We start from the raw sequence: 14,986 nt of genomic DNA, 5'->3' as shown, positions 1-14,986 counted from the left end.
TAAGACAGCTCTAGCTCACCGGGCACATGTCTCCACCCAAAGGCATCCTGGCAAACATGGTCAACAGGAAAGACGCCATGGCGGCAGAGACTTGGTGAGGCCATTTGCCCTGAGAAAGTTAGAGCTGGCCTGTGCCTTGGGGCAGAGGAAGAAACTTGAAGAGCTTCAGGGCAAATTTAAGGGCAGTGCATGTCCACACAGCTGGTTTGTCATGGCCATTTTCATTCCTCCACATTGAAATGTGAGATCTCTGACTCTTGGCCTCAGTCCGTCTCGTCTCCACACCCCATGCTGTGCCTCAAACCCACCCCACCCATCCTGGTCAGTAGTTGCCTGCTCTTGCCCCAGACCCCCAGGACAGCAGCCCTTGTCATGGGTTAGGTGGCCAAACTCTCAGTAAGATCGGTATCTTTGCACAAGCCAACGTGACAGGAAAAAACAGTTGAAACATACAAGAATGCGGGGTCTGTTATGGTTCTGTTCATTCTTCAAAACCCTACTCATACGTCATCTCTCTTCTGTAGCCTTATCTACCAACAGTGCTGTGGCTCTGACTTGTCCATATTCCCCGTTACTTGTTCAGACAAGAGTGTGAATGTTTGCTTTCTAATCAGTGCTCCTGACTAGGCTGTAAGTTCTTCCTCAAGGGCAAAGGCTGTGTGTCTGTGTTGTCCGTTACTGTGGGGACAGTGACTAGTGCAGGGTCTTGCACTGAGTATTTTCTCAATAAATATGTCAAATTTAAAAACCCGACTATGCATTCAGTGCCAAGAGGACTCCTTTTAGCCCTGGGAGACAATTTGGACTCGGGCCTTCCCTCAAGGCAGTTTCCCTTGGGTCCCCTTGCACCTCCTCTTAAATCTCCCTAAATATGTAGTTTCCATTTGGGCCTCTGAATGTCAGAGTCAGAAGTGTCCTGAGGCCATCTGAGCCTATCAACTTAAAAAAAATCTTCTTAATGTTTTTATTTATTTTTGAGAGAGAGAGACAGCATGAGCAGGGGAGGGTCAGAGAGAGAGGGAGACACAGAATCCGAAGACAGGCTCTAGGCTCTGAGCTGACAGCACAGAGCCCCACGTGGGGCTCAAACCCATGAACAGTGAGATCATGACCTGAGCTGAAGTCGGACGCCACCCAGGTGCCCCTGATCCTATCAACTTTTAAGGTCCAGAGAAAGGCAGGGAGTTGCCCAAGCTTGCACAGCTCTTTCAAACCTTATGCCTCCCAGATCAGGATTCCTGTCTTTTTTTTTTTAATTTATTTTTTCATTTTGAGAGAGACACAGACAGCACAAGTCGGGGAGGGGCAGAGAGAGACGGAGACAGAGTATTCCAAGCAGGCTCCACACTGCCAGTGCAGAGCGCCATGTGGGGCTCAGACTCAAGAAACCGGGAGATCATGACCTGAGCCGAAACCAAGAGCAGGATGCCTAACCGACTGCACCACCCAGGTATTCCTAGGAGTCCCTTCTTAGAGATGGGGAAACAGGCCTAGAGAGAGGAAGGCGAGCACAAAGCCACACAGCAAGTGAAGGGCAAAACCAGAGAATTCTCCCGACCCACCCAGATCTTCTCCAGACCTTCCTCCTCCTCCTGGAGCCTGGTAATGAGACGTGAGGGTGTCCCCTCCACGCATTCAGGGCTTGAGCGATCCGGTGGTCCCAGTCTCAGAGCTGCTGGAGTCCTGCACTAATTTGTCCACCAGGGGACTCTACAGAGCCCAGCTGGCAGCGTGATCTGCTCACTGAGCCAGAGCCCTGGTTCATCTGTACTGGGGCCAGCCGCCAAAACAGAAGTCCCAGGAGGCGAGGGACTTGCCAAGGTCACCCTGAAAGCCAGAGACAGAACTGGCACTTGACCCAGGCCTCCTGACACGTCCAGTTGTATGGATGGCTGAAGTGGACTGGGGGCGGAGCTTCTCGTTCCATTAAGGATCTGCAGCCCTTGGAAGGCCATCCTGCGCCAGGCTGTGCAGAGCTACACCCCTGCCTCTTCCCTGCTGTGTCCAGTGGCACCCCCACCCCCACCCCTGTCAGCCCAGGTCTGTGGTTTCGGGAACATGGGCGCTCTCTGCATATCTCCTCTGTCTGCATGGAGGACAGGGTGGGCCGGGGCTTAGACCAGGTCGGGGCTGCAGTCAGACCCCCTAACTCAACCTCAGACCAGGTTACTCATCTCTTTGTGCCTTTGTTTCCTTTAACTGTAAAACGGAGATCATAGTTATTCTTAGAGTGGTTGAAAGGATTCAGTGAGAGGCAAGGCAAGTCCTGGAGAACTTTTTATCACGACTAAAACCTGTGCTAGCATCCTGGGGGAGAGGTGAAACTCCCCCCCATCTTACCGAAGACAGAGCTGAGGCTCCGAGAGATCAGCCAGGAGCAACAGTAATGTAATGAATGTTCTAATTGGGCGCTAGGTCCCTCGCCAGGCCTAACAAATAGAATTTTCTTTTTCCTCAATGGGTTTTGTCTAAATTAGGGTCGGAGATGAATTCATCTAGAGCTAAGGCTTGGGTGGGCCCATAGGTTTCCCAGTCATCTGTCCACACAGGTCACCTCTGTGACATTGTTGTCCCTTTTGCTTTGAATGGCCAGCCCTTCTGTGGCTGACATCTCTCTCCGCTTCTGGGTTATACTGGAGCGCTCAAGAATCGTTCTGCTGAGTCGGGGGACACACTGAGGGCTGGGGTCCTCCAGGCAGGTCCCCCCCTCGGGACTCTGGCTGCCCTCTTCAGGGCCCCTGATGTCTCTGTCCTCACCACTGCTCCGTCCTTCCTCCCCTTCCAGCCTGGGGAGGCCTCTTGCCTGCTTGTCCTGGGAGGATAGTGTAGGAAAAGGGCAAAATACCAGGAGAGAAAGAACAGATCAGTTACATCAGTACCTATTTCTGGAGTGCCTTTTATGTACCACTTACTGTTCCAGGCCCTGGGGTTGCAGCCTTGGGCAACCAGACACGGTCCTGTCTCTCAAGGGGAGCTGGAGGGGACAGACAATGAGGGTCATAATGGCTATTCTTTATGGAGCCCTACTACGTGCCGGACCTTGTGTCCTCTCATTTAGTCCTCCCTACAGCACGATGATTAAGTGCTATAAGGATTCCCACTTCATAGGTGAGGAAATGGAGGCACAGAGAGGCGGGGTAACTCGCCCAAGCTAGGAGTTAATAGGGGTAGGATTCTGGACCAGCAGTCTGAAAATTAAACAAGGTCACGAGGCGGAGAGGGGCTGGTTATGCGTACATAAGCTGAGGAGGACGCGTCGTTTCCTTTGGTGAGGAGGCGGTGTTGGACCTGAGTAATGACAGCAGCCATGCTAGATCTGGGGGACGGCATTGCGGGCAGGGAGCAGCAAGTGCAAAGGCCCTGACACAAGAATGAGTGTGATGTATCAAGCTCATTGGAAAGAAAGCTCCCAGGCCTAGGGGGGTGGGAATGAAGGAGAGAGGGAGGTAGGAGGTGGGGAGGAGTAGAGGGACCCAGGTTGGCAGTATAAACTCCTCCAGGATTTGCAGCTTGCTGGTCCTCTTCCTTTGCCAGGCAGGGCCCAGCTCTCTGCCCATAAACCCCAAGAGGTCATTGTCTCTCTGCCTGGGAGCTGGGCACCCACTGCTGGGGCATCTTCGAACCTCTTATTGGCTCCGGGACTCTGGTGACCACCAGTTTCCGGGGGAAGGGGACCAAGGTGGAGCTTGAGGTCTAGAGAAGCCTCTTTGCTCATGGGGTGCCGGGCAGGAAGTGCTGACCTCTGAGTCAGAGGCCCTGAGGTCTCCCCGGTGGTGGCAGAGGCATTTTGATTGGAGTCATGAAGATCATCGGGCCTTGAAGGCCTGGCCCTGAGCCAGGCTGTTCCATTGGCCCTCCTCAGCTTCCTGGACTGACTTCTCCTACCCCGCAATGACAGGGGAGGCCCCTGTGAGGGTGCTCATTGGCGCCTCCTCTTCGGGATTCCAGGGCTTTCTCTCTGCCCACCGCCAGGGAGACAGCTCCTTCCAGAAGGCAGGAATTGCCTCCACCCTCCCACTTCCCCTAAATCTTGGCGGTTCAGCTGAGGTCAATGAAACCACAGGTCTTCCTGGGCCTGCCCTCGGGGAATTTTCACCCATGGATGCCTTTGCCCATGCTCTGCCCTTAGAATGCTTGCAATACCATTTCGCCTTCGTTTGCAGTGCAAATGCCCCTGACTGTATTCTTCAAGGTGCAACAGATGAATTCCTTTCTTTACACTCTCTCTTCCTCTCTTTCTCCCCTCCCTCCCTTTCACCCTCCTCCCTCTTCCTCCCTCAATTCCTCCCTCCTATCTCTTCCCCTTCAAGTCCTCCCCCTCCCCTTCCCCCTCTCCTTTCCCCTTCCTCCCTTCTTCCCTCTTCTTCCCTCAACTCCTCTTTCCCTCCTCCTCTCCCCTCCTCCTTCTACTTCTCCCTCCCCCTCCCCCTCCCTCTCTCTCTTCCCTCATCTCACTTCCCTCCCTGTCCCCTCCTGCTCCCTCTCTCTCTCAGCCCCTCCTTCTCTCTCTTTCTCCCTTCCTTCCTTTCTTCCTTCCTTTTCATCCATTCATTCATTCATTTCATTCATACATTTTGGGCCTTCATTCATCTGGCTCTGCCAAGCATTGGGAGCACAGAGGGTAGGTAGGGCAGACCCTGAGGTCAAGGAGTGTATTATCTTGGGGCATTTGGCTGGTTCAGTCAGAAGACCATGAGACTCTTGATCTCGAGGCCATGAGTTCGAGCCCCATGTTGTGTGTATAGATTACTTAAATAAATACTTATTTAAAAAAAAAAAAGGAGTGTATTTTGTGCAAGAGGCAGAAGGCAAACAAGTGGGACCAGCTATGCAGTTGGCAGGTTCTTGTGAAAAATAAAAATGCAAGATCCTTTGTTAAAAATTTACTAAAAATTTCAGGGGTACCTGGGTGGCTCCGTCAGTTAAGTGTCCAACTCTTGATTTCATCTCAGGTCATGATCTCCAGGTTGTGAGACCCTCGACAGGCTCCATGCTGGGTGTGGAGCCTGCTTAAGATTCTCCCCCTCCTGGGGCGCCTGGGTGGCTCTGTCAGTTAAGTGTCCAACTTCGGCTCAGGTCATGTCTCATGGTTTGTGAGTTCGAGCCCCATGCCTAGCTCTGCACTGCGAGTGAGGAACCTGCTTGGGATTCTGTCTGTCTGTCTGTCTGTCTGTCTCTCTCTCTCTCTCTCTCTCTCTCTTTCCCCATTTGTGCTCTCTCTCTCTCTCTGCCCCTCCCCCATTTGTGCTCTTTCTCAAAAAAAAATATTGTTTACAATATCAAAACTTTGAAAGCACCTTTAATTAACACACATCAGGCTGGTGCCCGGTCCTCCCAAGTACCAGGAGGTGTGTTGGGGTCATTGGAGCCACATGATCGACCTCAGGCACATTCAGAGGGGATTGACTTTATTTGATGATAAGTAATTTAGAACAGATTTTTTACATTGGAACAAATATGGCACTTCACACCACAAAAGTGGCCAAAATTAAAAATACACTTAATGACAAGTTTTGGACAAGGATGTGGAGAAATTAGAACGCTCCCCCCTTGCTGGCCCGCCTAATGATAAGGCGGTAATGTAAAAGCGTGCAGTAACTTTGGAGAACAGCTTGGCTGTTCTCAAATTGCTACGCAGAGTTACCTTGTGACCTGGCAATTCAACTCGTAGGTCTATACTCAAGAGAAACAGAAACCCGTGTCCACACAGTAACTTGTTATGAATATTCATAGCAGTGTTACTGATACATAATAGCCAAAAAGTGGAAGGGACCTACAGACCTATCAGTTTGTGAGCAAATAAATAAAGTGTGCTCTATCCATCTAATGGAACATTATTTGGCAATAAAAGAGAAGAAAATGCTGTCACAAGCTACAGCATGGATGAGCCTTGAAATCATGATGTTAAGTGAAAGAAGTCAGCTACTAAAGGCCACTCATCCCTACGGTTCCATTATACAGAGTGTCCAGAATTAGCAGTATGTAGACACAGAAATTAGCTAAATAGTTGCCAAGGGCTGGGTGAGGGGTGGGGTGGGGAAATGGGGAATGACTGCTAATGGATTTGAAGTTTCTTTTTGAGGTGCCGAAATATTCTGGAATTAGATGGCGGTGTGATTGCACACTTCTGTGAATGTACGAAAACCCACTGAATTGTACAGTTTAAAATAAGTAGATATTATGATTCGTGGTACGCGTTTCTTTTTTTAATGTTTTATTTATTTTTGAGAGAGAGAGAGACAGCATGAGCAGGGGAGGGTCAGAGAGAGAGGGAGACACAGAATCTGAAGACAGCCTCCAGGCTCTGAGCTAGCTGTCAGCACAGAGTCCAACGTGGGGCTCGAACCCACAAACTGTGAGATCATGACCTGAGCCGTAGTCAGACGCTCAACCGACTGAGCCACCCAGGTGCCCCAACGTGGTATGTGTTTCAATAAAGCTGTTTTTTAAAAAAAATCATGGATACAGTGCGGTAGAGAAGTAGGGTGACCAGCTGTCCCAACCTGCCTGACACTGGAGGTTTTCCTAGGGCACAGGCTTTCAGAGCTTAATGCCAGAAAACTCCCAGGCCTGTAGCCCTGATAGGATGCATGCTTTGCACTCATTTTAATGATAAGACTTGAGAATTTAAAAGAATTTCCTGCTTACAGCCCATTAAAGGTACTGCAGGGAAACGTTTAAGGAGCATTGACCTCAATGTCCAACATCAGGAGGTAGTCAAATTTGATCATTTGTTTTCATTCGTTCTTTCGTTCCTTCCCCACTGGAATATGAGGTCTATAAAGGGAAGGGTTTCTGTCTGTTCTACTCACGGATGCGCGTGCAGACCCCACGACTGTGCCTGGCACCCACTCCATCAATGTCTGCGTGCTAGGGACCCGTGTGCCTTAGTTCACATGGCCCCGGAGTTAAACTGCCCCAGGGACAGGGAAACAAGCAGCCAGATGAGATGCCAGGGAATGGACAAGCGAAGGAGACACTCTCAGATACGATACTGTCATGACGGAAGTAAAGGGATGTGGTCGGAGGGCCAATTTAGCCTGCGTGGTCCCAGGGGCCTTGCCAAGAAGGTGACTTCTGAGTGGCTGAAGCGCACTGATGAGCCACTCTCCGTGCTGATAAGAAATCATTTACATCATGTTCCATGAAAAAGACAGGACACATGCTATTTATGTAATACGAACCCAGATGGTTTTTAAAAAGCGTCTAAGCATTAAAATAGATTAGAATAAGATATATATACATATATTTTTTAAAGTTTTATTTTTAAGTTATCTGTATGCCCAACATGGGTGTAGATCAAGAGTCGCATGCTCCGGCCAGGCGCCCCCAGAATAAGACATATTAAAGCAGATAGAGGGTGAAAATCCATCAGGGATTTCTTTTTCCCTTTTTTTTTTAAATGTTCCCGTATTTTCCAAATGTCCTAAAGTTCATGTCTTCCGCCTGTGAAATGCAGAAGATGCAATGAGGCGAATCAGCGGGATGAGGTCCTTGCTCTCAGGGAACAGGTATGATTTTATGATTGGGAGGAACTAAACCCAGAGTAAAGAAGAAAAGTTATTTTTTAAAAAGGTGAATAAAATTAGGTGAACCATGGACTCCAAGCTTGGAGGCCAGGCGGCTGTGTAGGAGCCCGGCCAACCAGGGTGTGGGGAGGGTGCTTCCTTGGGAAGGAGCAGAAAGCTGGGGACACCTCCCAACATCCGCCGTGTAAGTCCTTTCCTCCCCTGTCTTGGCCTCAGTCCCTCCATCTGTTAAATGAGAAGAGACACTAGATGGGCATGGGTTTTTTTTTTAATGTTTATCTATTTTTGAGGGAGAGTGAATGAGCAGGAGAGGGGCAGACAGAAGGAGACAGAGGATCTGAAGCAGGCTCTGCACTGACAGCCCAGAGCCGGATGCGGGGCTTGAGCTCAAGAACTGTGAGATCCGGACCTGAGCTAAGGTCGGACACATATCCACCTGAGGTAGGCGCCCCGTTAGGGGTTTCTGTTTGTTTTTTATAACTCCCCATTCCCTTCTCCCCCCAGCCCCTGGCACCCACCACTCCATGTTCTGTCTCTATTAATGTGACTACTCTGGGTACATCCAAGTGGAATCGCACAGTGTTTTCCCGTGGTGACTGGCTGATTTCACTCAACATAATGTGCTTGAGGTATGTGTGTGTTACAGAGTGGGCCCGAATTTCCTTCCTTGCAAAGCTTGAGTAATATTCCCTTGTCTGTCTGTACATCTGGTGGGTTTTGAGCTCTTGCAGCTCCCACATTGTGGGATTCTCGAGGCCAAGTCTCTGTCTTCCTGTAGGGAGGATTGCTGCCCTGTGATGGGGGGGCGGGGGCTGCCTTCAGGCGGACTTTCCCTCCCACTCGTTGTCACTAGGCTCCTTTCCCTGAACCCAGTGGCCCTGGGGACGCCCCTGGGAATGAAAGGCTTTGGAGAAATACCTGCCGCCTTCTCCCTGGGGCTGCGGCAGGCAGCAAGGTCAGGGCCCGGGCCAGCGCAGGGGTGGGGGAGCTAATGATGGGCTGCTGGGGGCTTGCTTGTCCACATGAAACGGACCCTGCTCCAACGCCTGGGCTGATTACAGGGAGCCCTGCGCTTCCCCTCCCCGGGGCCTAGGCCCGTGCCTGGCCCCAAGGAACCTCTGCATCCCCAGATGTCCTGGAACAGCTGCAGAGACAGACGGGCTGAGGAATTTGGGGTAACAGCTGCGAAATCCATGGCTTCTGCAGTCCGGAATGCACGCTAAAGACAGGGAGCTCATGTGTGGCATTCGGCCGCAGCCACTGGCAGGGGCAGCCGCTGTTGCTCGAATATTAATGTGTTCCCCAGCGCTGGAAAGGAGTCATTTAATCTCATTAACCCCAGGCCTGGAGGCCTCTCCTGCAGTGACCAGAGAAGGGGGACACAGCGGTGGCAGGCAGTGGATACAGAGAATAGAGCCCATCATGGATCTCCATTCTGACTTTGCTGCTGACTTGCTGGCTAGCCTCGGTGACTCTATTCTCTCCAGGCCTCAGTTTCTCCATCTGTACAATGGGGCAGTGTGCTGACAGTTGGGCCTACAGGCCCTGGGTGGGAGAGGAGGATGGGTTAGACAGGACAGAACACATGTAGGGGGCAGGGGAGGAGCTCTCCTCACTACCTGAGCCTCACCTCCCCGCCCACACTCCCACTGCTGCCTGGAGGACGCCGCTTGGCCTGAGCGTGTCCAAGCCTCAAATGACAGCGTTCGTGGTGCCCAAGGATGCCCTGGGGCCAGCAGCTGCTCTTCCTTGGCCCCAAGACACCCCCTCACCCCAGGAACGGGACTGACCTCATGGGGGCTTGGAGGGGGCTGGGCACCTGGGCAGGGAGCGGGGAGAGGGTGGTTCTCAACAGGCCTCAGCCTCAGCCGCCCGGCTGTGCTCACACCCCCGACTCTCACAGGTCAAGAGGGGCCCAAGCAGTTCTGCCTTCTTAAGGATTCCCATAAGTTTAAAACTGAAGAAATGGGGGCGCGGGTGGCTCAGTTAAGTGTCTGACTTTGGCTCAGGTCATGAGCTCAGGGTTGGTGGATGTGACCCCTGCATTGGGCTCTGTGCTGACAGCTCAGAGCCTGGAGCCTGCTTCAGATGCTGTGTCTCCCCTTCTCTCTGCCCCTCCCCTGCTTGTGCCCTGACTCTGTCTCTCTCTCTCTCTCTCTCTCTCTTAAATAAATAAATAAGTAAACATTAAAACATTTTTAGGTGAAGAAAAGCCTCAGGAAGCTGCTCACAATTGTGATGTTTTTTACCTGTTTATATTTAACAAATTAACCTCTTTAACACACACACACACACACACACACACACACACACACACACACACACTCACCAACCCAATGCATTGCAATTGAGAGATTCGAGCGATCATTGCAGGAATGATGAAAGACACACGGCCCCCAGGGCTGCGCGTAGTCTAGCAGGGGCGGGAAGTTTACAACAGTACCGTGAGCACCCAAATCTTGCCACCTGTGCCTGGTTCTCTGGGACAAGACATCCAGCCCCCTTTTGCATGTGCCTCGTTTTCTAACATTTTATTATGTTACAACGCTGAGCGTCCAGAAAGCTGGAAAAAATTGCACAGCCAATGCCTGTACCCTCACCACCTAGAATCGACAATAAACATTTTGCAATATTTGCATTACCGCATATTCATCCCTCCCTCCATCCTGCCAGCAGTCCATGAATCTACCTTTCCGTCTACTCATCTCCATCCCTCCCTCCATCCTTTTTAAAAAATTTATATATGTATATATATATTTTTTGAGAAACAGAGAGAGACAGCACATGTACACTCAGGGCATAGCGGGGGGGAGAGAGAGAGAATCCAAAGCAGGCTCCACGCTCAGTGTAGAGCCCAACACAGGTCTAGATCCCACGACCCTGGGATCATGACCCAAGCTGAAATCAAGAATCAGACGCCCAACCAACTGAGCCAGTCAGGTGCCCCATATTTTTTGATGCATTTCTAAGCATGAATTTTATTTTTTTAATTTTTAAAATGTTTTTTACTTATATTTGAGAGAGAGAGAGAGGGCGGGAGATGGAGTGCAAGTGGGGGAAAGGCGAAAGAGGGAGACACAGAATCTGAAGCAGGCTCCAGGCTCTGAGCTGTCAGCACGGAGCCTGATGTGAGGCTCGAACTCACAGATCGTGAAATCATGAGCTGAGCTAAAGTCAGACGCTTAACTAACTGAACCCCCCAGGCACCCCTGAGCATGAATTTTAAACACGAATGTGAGGCCTGGGCCAAATGACATTCTTCTCTCCTCCTTCTCCCTGGCAGTGACAGGCCCTGCTGTGCACACATCACACACACTGACATGTAACCATGTGCACACACCATGTATGGTTCATCCATCCCCCCTTCACGCTTGTGTACTCCACGCACACATCCACATGTATCCACACATGCAAACACCGCACATAATCACCCGTGTGCACACAGGTAAAGTCACACACACACGCACTCGCAGTGCACATGAACCTTCATGGCACCCCCTTGATGTCTGTGAGGGAATGATCCAGAGACCTTTGCGAATCCTCAGACCTGTGACCCTCACGGGGTCCATGCCAGGTCCCGGCTGACTCCCCACTCCTCATTTCTGGCTAGTGTCAGGGGCTCCCGCCCAGCTCGTGCCCTGCCATGTCCCACCTCGCCTGCTTTCATCCGTCTTCTCTCCCACCTCCCAGCCCCATGCCACAGAGAGCACTTCCCTCAAAAATTCTTTCTAAGTGTTACCACCTATGGGTGCAAAGCCCACCGACTGTCCCTCCTGGAGGGCAGCTCATCCACAGCCCCTTCCCAGTGGCAGGCCCCCTCCAAGTGTGGGTTGCAAAAGGGACAAACATGGCAGAACAGTGCATACACTTAGCAGCCTCTGGGGCGCCCGTCACACACACACCTGTGCACACACAACATTCTGTGCACTCATCTATGCTCACACAGGCGTCATGCACGCGTCTGCACACATGTGAGCATGCACTCACTGTGGGCACACGCCTCTCTGCCTGTTGCCATGTTTCCATACTCTCCAGATGGAGTCAATTCCAGTACCTGGATCCTCTCCCAAAGCCACCTAAGACCACTATGATCTCATTGGTTGGGGTGTGAGGTCTGAAGGTGACCAGCGCTCCTGGCTTTGTCCTGTGCATCTGTGTGGCAGGGGTTAGGGGTACCAGCTGTGACAAAACCCGAGTTCCGTCATTGCTCTGCACACAATCACTGTGTACATTCTACATATGGTTTATGCGTGCAGTACTTGACTTCTTGGAGCAGCAATGTCCTTATCTGTTAAATGGGGAGAATGGATTCCACCTTACAAGCATCTTACAGAAGATGCTCTTAGCAGAGTGCCTGGCATGTTGTAGGCACTTAAAAATTTTGCTGTGGATATTGTTATTATTTCAGCCCTTGCCCCAAACTCCCGTGCACCCTTTGGGAGGGAGGACAGCCTTGGTGGGGAGAGTGGGTGGAGGGTGCCTAGTGAACACCTCTCCCCACCTCTTCCTCCAGTCCCAAGCCCTCATTATCCCACATGCATAAGAGATAGCCTCAGCCCCACTCTGTAAATGGGTCAGAAGCAGGAAGTGGAGGCCAGTGTGGAGATCAAGGCCCAGCAGATAGGAGGCTCAAAGCCAGAGTGCATCTGAGTCCTCATGGATGGGAGAATGGTAAGAAAGGATGGGGCAAGAATGGACCGGGGACACTGGGAGGCACTAGGAGCTTGAGCAGGGGATTATTCTTCTATTGAGATCAGACAGGAGAAACCTTGGGGTGCGTGGCAAAGAAGGTAGAGCCTGTTTCCCCTGGAATCTGAGAGCTGAGCACCTTTCTGGGCTGGGTGATGGGCGCAGAGGGATGGACCAGTTGGCTCTTGCATATTTCTCTCAGTGTGCACAATTTACATGGTTTGATGTGGTTGGATGAGCTGTAATGATCCTGAATCCCAACCTCCAGGGGGCTCAGAGAGGCTGGGTGACTTGCCAAGGTCACACAGCTCATGACTGCGATCTTGCCTCCGAAGGAGGTGTGAGAGACAGAGCGACTCTGGCCCATGAAGGAGGTTCAAGACCGGGAGAAGGGTGGGTGCACTGGGCAAGATACAAGAAATGAAGCCTCTTTATCTACATCCTCATTTCACCTTGCAATAATCCCTTGAAATAGCTCAAACCAAAACGATGGTCTCCATTTTACAGATGAGAAGCATGAGGCTGAAAGAGGAGGAGTCGCCGGGACAAGGCAGCCCAGTGAGTTATCTGCAGCACGGCTGGCCCCTCCACGTAGGGTGCCGTGCGGGTTGTGGGGGCCGCTCGCCTCGGTCTTGGGGACCTCGGGCAGGGTGGGGCCGGGACAGTGGCAAGTACAGTCACTCTGCTCTGCAAAACCGCAATCTGAAACCAGACATGGTGGGTGCCTGTGAATCCCTCCCTCCTTTCAGATGACTGCCTGTTTCTTCGAGTGCTTTCTCAATGTCCACAACTGCTCAGTGAAGTTAAGTGGCGTGAGCACCCCCGTAGGGCCAGGAGTGGGCTGTCTGGGGACCAGACCGTGAGTCACAACCAGCTGAGGAAACTGGGCTCGCAGGAGAAGTGCGGACATGCATTCATGTAGCAAGCACTGACCACTTATTACGTGCCAGGCCTGGCGCTGGTGCACAAGTGACTCGGATAAAGTCTCTCTTTTTTTTTTAATTTTTTGTTTTATTTATTTTTGATACAGAGAGACAGAGCATGAGAGGGGGAGGGGCAGAGAGAGAAGGAGACACAGAACCGGAAGCAGGCTCCAGGCTCTGAGCTAGCTGTCAGCACAGAGCCTGACGCGGGGCTCGAACCCACGAACGTGAGATCTGACCCGAGCCGAAGCCGGAGGCTTAACCAACTGAGCCACCCAGGCACCCCTCGGATAAAGCCTCTTGAGGGTCTCAGACTAGGGAAGCATGATACCTGTTATTGGACACAAAGAGAGGATATTATCACCCCTGCTTTCCAAGAGAGGCAATGAGATGTCAGGGACAGACCTTGGATTCTGAGGTCAAGGCCAGGCCAGGTGGTCTTCCAGCCTTGCCCTTCTGACCTGGGTGGCCTTGAGCAATAACAAGAACAGGCAATAATCGTGGCCAGTGTTCATTTGGTGCTTAGCTACCCTCTAGACATCGCTTTACCTCCCCGAACCTCAGTTTCTTCATCTGTAAATTGGGTGGGGTGGGCAATAAATCTACTTCTCAGGGTTATTGGGGGGCTTGAATGGGACCGTGTGGTGACAGAAGTTGGTACGGGCTCGAGCTTTGTGGCAACTTTAGTTACTTGTGAGGCCATAACAGAGGCCCACGTGGTAGAAACACAGGGAAACTGGGGGATAGTCATTCCTGATTGGGCCGGGTAGTGGTTGGGGGGGGTTCTCTTCACTGAGAAGGTATGGGAGGTGGGCAAGGCTTTCAAGGGCAGAAAGGGGGGCAAGAAGAAAAAAAGGACTTTCTGGGGCTGGGGGAGGCCGTCTCAGGCTGTCATGGGGATAAAAGTGTGGAGGAGGGAAACTGTAGGGTATAATTGTGGAACAGTCCTGGTCACAATTAATAGCCTGGCACCCCATGAATCACCCAAGGAGGCAGTCAGGCTGGATCTTTGGCCCCAGGGCCAGCTGTGAGGCTCCTGGACCACAGGGTTGGGTGAGGAGAGGGCTAGAGGGTAAACCGAGCATAATTACAGAGCCCCGCTTCTCCCACCTACTCCTGCAGGGTGGTGGGCTGGAAGTGTGACCCACCCACCCCTTCTGACCTCCTTAGCTGGGGGCCAGAGTTTGGCCGTCTCTGGGGAGCAATAAGCCAGCCAGCAGAAATGGCTCGGGGAAGCGTGTGGCCCAAGACAACAGTAAGTGGAGAATCAAGAATAGGTGGACGGAGGGAAGGATGGCTGAAAGAGTGAGGCCGGCATCTTGGGAGAAACGGGGGTGAGGAGGAGCTCACATTTGTCAGGCATCTGTTGTGTGTTGTAACAGCCTCATGAGGTGGGTATCCTCACTTCACAGATGGGGAAACTGAGGCTCAGAGAGGCAAAGCGACTTGCCCAAGTTTCTTTATCCAATCATGCACCGTTCAACACCCATGATTTGGGTAGAGGCCGAGGAGTTTGGGGTGACCCCAACTTGGTTTCTGCCCCTCGGGAGGGGGCAATGTTACAAGGTCACACTGTGGCCTCGTCGGGACTCGAAGCTGCGTCTCGGTATTTCCAAACCCTCGCTTTGGACCAGGACTTGAACCCGGGACAGAGTCGGTAGGCAGCATGGCCGCGGGAAATCCTGGGCCGCCTTCACTTTCCCTACCGGTCTCGCCCCGGCCGCACCTGCCCTAGGTGAGTTTCGGGAGGCTCCGAGCGCCGCCGGAAAGCGACGAGCGGCTTCGGCAGGTGGGGCTGGGCTGGGCGGGGGCGGGGCCCGGCCGGGGCGGGGCGGGGGCGGGACC

Source organism: Suricata suricatta, chromosome 8, assembly GCF_006229205.1.
Source record: "Suricata suricatta isolate VVHF042 chromosome 8, meerkat_22Aug2017_6uvM2_HiC, whole genome shotgun sequence".
NCBI classification, from domain to species: Eukaryota; Metazoa; Chordata; class Mammalia; order Carnivora; family Herpestidae; genus Suricata; species Suricata suricatta.
This window is presented reverse-complemented; position numbering follows the sequence as displayed.